The 4,063-nt window shown below is 47.4% G+C and overlaps 1 pseudogene across 1 annotated transcript; it reads left to right on the top strand.

Annotated features, from left to right (window-relative positions):
* Nucleotides 1–451: 451 nt before the first annotated feature.
* On the top strand, nucleotides 452–2,964 carry LOC309796946 (melanoma-associated antigen B5-like; annotated as a pseudogene). The gene is made up of 2 exons: nucleotides 452–506; nucleotides 1,916–2,964. The product of its transcript is annotated as a melanoma-associated antigen B5-like (transcript).
* The last annotated feature ends 1,099 nt before the right edge of the window (nucleotides 2,965–4,063 follow it).

The raw sequence follows: 4,063 nt of genomic DNA, 5'->3' as shown, positions 1-4,063 counted from the left end.
AATCATTTAATTCAGCCCTTTCCCTGTAGAAAGTAAATCTATTAGAATTGAGGTTATATAAGGCTATATCTGGCCAGTGAAGAGAAGGAAGAGATCAGTGTGTTTTCTCTGAGAGCACAACACCTGTGCTGGGGCCATTGCTTGGCTGCAGCTTCCCATCTCACAGCACTCCTGGGGCTCAACCTATTCTCTGCAAGAGTTGTTGTAGGGAGATCAATGAAGAGTGTGCAAGGATGTGGCATTTCCCAAGAAGCCTTTCATAGAAGAGAGAGGAGTCAAGGTGAAGACTGATGAATGAGGACTGAGGAGACAAAAACCACATAATAACTGAAGTCACAGAGAGACTGGCCTGTGTCTGCTCTCAGACTTAGAAGGCCAAGGCAGGGCTGCCAGGCTGAGCATCCCCTCACTTATTTTCAGGGTTTAGAGGAACCTAAGAGCTCTGGTCTAAATGGGTGACTTTAAGTTGAAAGAAAGAGGAAACTTGGGGCCCTTCAGAAGTCAAGGTGAGGAACCTGAATGAGGACTGCGGGCACGCCCCTACCCTGAACAGAGAGAGCCCCAAGGAGCCTGAATCCTGATGTCAACCCTGGAAGGGCACAGGTAGGAGTAGCCTCACGTGGCATTCCCAGACTTTGCCTCTCTGGCACCTCAGGGAGTGAGGACCTTAGTCTGAGGAGAGGGTCCTTAGGTAAACAAAGGAAGGAGTCCCAAGCCCTGCCAGGAGTCAAGGTGAGAACCCCGAGTGAGGACTTCAGGAAACCTCTGCCTTTAGACTGTGAGAGAACCCCACAGAACCATGCCCTTCCTGGTAGCCCTGGGATACCTGGGCTTTGTTGACATGATGTGACATATTTCCTCCTATGGTGTCACAAGGGGGTGAGGGACACGGTCTAAGGGGTATGGCCTAGGGCCAGCAGTGGGATGACTTCCAGGTTTTTCCAGAGACCAGGTGAATACCCTGAGGACTAAGGGAACCACATACCCCATAACCATAGAATTCATTCCTTACCCTCAGCCTCAGAAGACCAAGGACAGGTATGGTCAGATGAGGAGAATCTCACTTTCTCCTAGGGGTTTCAGGGTGGTGCTGGCCTTACTATAAGGGGCAGGCCTAAGGGTAAGGGAGGGTGGAATTCCAGGCCACGACAGAGGTCAAAGCAAGGACTGAGGGATCATCTATCACCAAATAGAAGTGATAAGGAATCCAGCCCTGCTCCTTGTTACAACCCTTGAGGATCCAGGGCAGAGCTATCAAGCTGAAGCTCCACCAACACTTATTTATATCAGGTCTATGGGAGGTGAAATCCTTAGTTTGAAGGTGTAGCCACCATTCAGTGAAAGGGGTGGGGATATCAGGCCCTATGTGTAGCCAAATTAAGGACCCTTAATGAGGACTGAGGACTCCAGAGGCCAGGACAGAAAACTCCCCACTGAGCAGTCAGTACTGGGGGCACCTGGACAGGGCTGATAAGCTGAGGACCCCCTTCATTTCTTTCTCATAGATCCCAGGGAGGTTTGTGATGTCAACCTCAGAACAGCAGAGAGAATGAGTCCCATGACCTGCCACCAGTTGAATGACGGTCTTGAATGTGACATAACAGACTCCTCAATGTAGAAGACCACCAGCCCCTGCTGTCGCCCCAGCATGCCTGAGGCAGGGGTGGCAGGATGCAGCCTAAAGATCACTCTAATTTCCTTCAACAGGTTTCCCAAGTGACAGGCTGATTAGGAGAACAGGAGCCCTATGGGTCTGTAGAGCAGTGCCCTCAAGGAAAACTACAAATGTAGCCCACCTTATAACCAAGGTGGTAGTTCCCTGCTGAAGCTGCACTCTCTCTCAACCTTCCTCATCCAGTGGACCCTTATCCCCTGCTCTTCTACTCACACTCCTGACCATTGTCCCTGAGCACAGTCATCCTGCCTCGGGGTCAGAAGAGTAAGCTCCGCACCAGTGAGAAACGCCACCAGGCCCAAGATGGTTCCCAGAGTCACAGGAGAGTTCAGGCCACTGCAGTAAGAGAAGAACCCCCCTCCTCCTCTTCTCCTGTTTTGGAAGATAATCCCCAGAGTTCATCAGCTACTGGGTCAAACAGCACTTCTCAGGGGTCTTCAAAAGCCCCAGCTACTACCATCACTTCTTCAAGTACTTTTGACACAAGGTCTGATGAAGATGATAACAGTCAAGATGAGGAACATCCATGTTCCTCTGATGTCTCACCTTCTACTGAGAGCACATACATTGATACTCTAACTAGTCAGATGGATTTGTTGGAGAAGTTCCTTCTGTACAAATATAAAATGAAGCAGCCCATTATGAAGGAAGACATGCTGAAGACTGTCAACCAAAAGTACCAAGACCCATTTGCTGAGATTCTCAAGAAAGCCTCTGAACGCACTGAGGCTGTCTCTGCGGTAGACTTGAACGAAGTTGACTCAACCATCCACTCATATGACCTCGTCAGCAAGCTGAAACTCCCCAACGATGGGAGGGTGCGTGCTGGTAGGGGGTTACCTAAGACCGGTCTCTTGATGACAGTCTTGGGTGTGATCTTCATGAAGGGCAACTGTGCCACTGAGGAAGACATCTGGAAATTCCTGAATATGATGTGAGTAGATGCTGGGAAGAAGCACTTCATCTACAAGGGAGCCCAGCAAGCTCATCACCAAAGATTTAGTGAGGCTGAAGTACCTGGAGTACCGCCAGGTGCCCAACAGTGATCCTCCGCGCTATGAGTTCCTGTGGGGCCCAAAAGCCCATGCTGAAACCAGCAGAATGAAAACCGTGGAATTTTTGGCGAAGGTCAGCAATATGGTTCCCAGTGCCTTCTCATCACGATATGAAGAAGCTTTTCAAGATGAGGAAGAGAGAGATCGAGCCAAGACTGCAGCCAGGCCTGGAAATACTGTCACTTCCAGGCATGTTTCATGGCCACGTCCAGCAGCTTCTCCCGCCCTTACTGAAGTCTGAGACTTTTTAAAAATCATCCAGATAAGAAAATTTGACATCACAATAGGGATTTTTGTTGAAATGGGAAAGAATCCCACAATAAAATTGTTGGCATAATGGAATGAAAAAATAATTTAAAAGAAAACATGATAAACCTAGATTTTTCTTAATCCTTTCAGTCTTCTGTTTTGTAAAATTAAATGATTTATACCTCAATATGCTTAACTTATTAAAGAAGGTAGGAGGTATTAAATCTTAACAAGTTAGACCTCTTACTCACTTTCTTTTTTATTTCCCAAACGTCAGTTGAGCATCTGCTCTTTAAAAGGCTCTGTGCTAGTACTGGCAATGCTAAGATAAAGACCCAGCCTACGCCCGTACAACTTTAGAAGCAAGGAGCTGCAGTCATACAAGATGTTGAGATGCCCTCTATGACTTAGGGGAAAGTAAAAGGATACTCCAGAAAGAAATCTCTACCTGGGTCAGTGTATTGATTTGTTAGGGCTTCCACAACAAAATACCACAGAATGGGTGGCTTAAACAACCGAAATTTATTTTCTCACGGTCCTGGAGGCTGGAAGTCCAAGATGAGGGTTGGTTTCCTCTGAGGCCTCTCTCCTCAGCTGGCAGATGGCCACCCTCTTCACTTGGCTGTCCCTTTGTGTGCATATATCCCTGGTCTCTCCTTTTGTGTCCTAATCTCTTCTTACAAAGACACCAGTCAGATTGGGTTATGGCCCACCCTAATGGCCTCATTGTAACTTAACCAGCTCTATTTAAAGACCTTATCTCCAACTACAGGCGCATTCTGAGGTACTGGGGTTTATGCCTTCAACATGAATTTTGGGGGGGACACAATTCAGCCCCTAACAGACAGAAATCTAAGGTGTCTTCGCTCTTATCTCAATGCAGGAGAATACAGTGCACAGACAGGTATTCTATGCACATTGTCTCCAGGGAGTTTCTGAGAAATAAGGGTTAACTGCCTTGAGGTATGTCAGGGAGGAGGAAATTCCCCCACTACCCCTTTGAGTTCTTGTGGTTAGACTAATAAAGTTGACACAAGACAGATTAACAGGAGAAAAAGAAAGAAACTGTAATTCATGTGCACAG

The sequence above is a fragment of the Mesoplodon mirus genome (assembly GCF_964341445.2).
Source record: "Mesoplodon mirus genome assembly, chromosome: X".
Taxonomy (NCBI): domain Eukaryota; kingdom Metazoa; phylum Chordata; class Mammalia; order Artiodactyla; family Ziphiidae; genus Mesoplodon; species Mesoplodon mirus.
The sequence above is the reverse complement of the archived record's forward strand: the minus strand, read 5'-3'. Positions and strand labels throughout refer to the sequence as shown.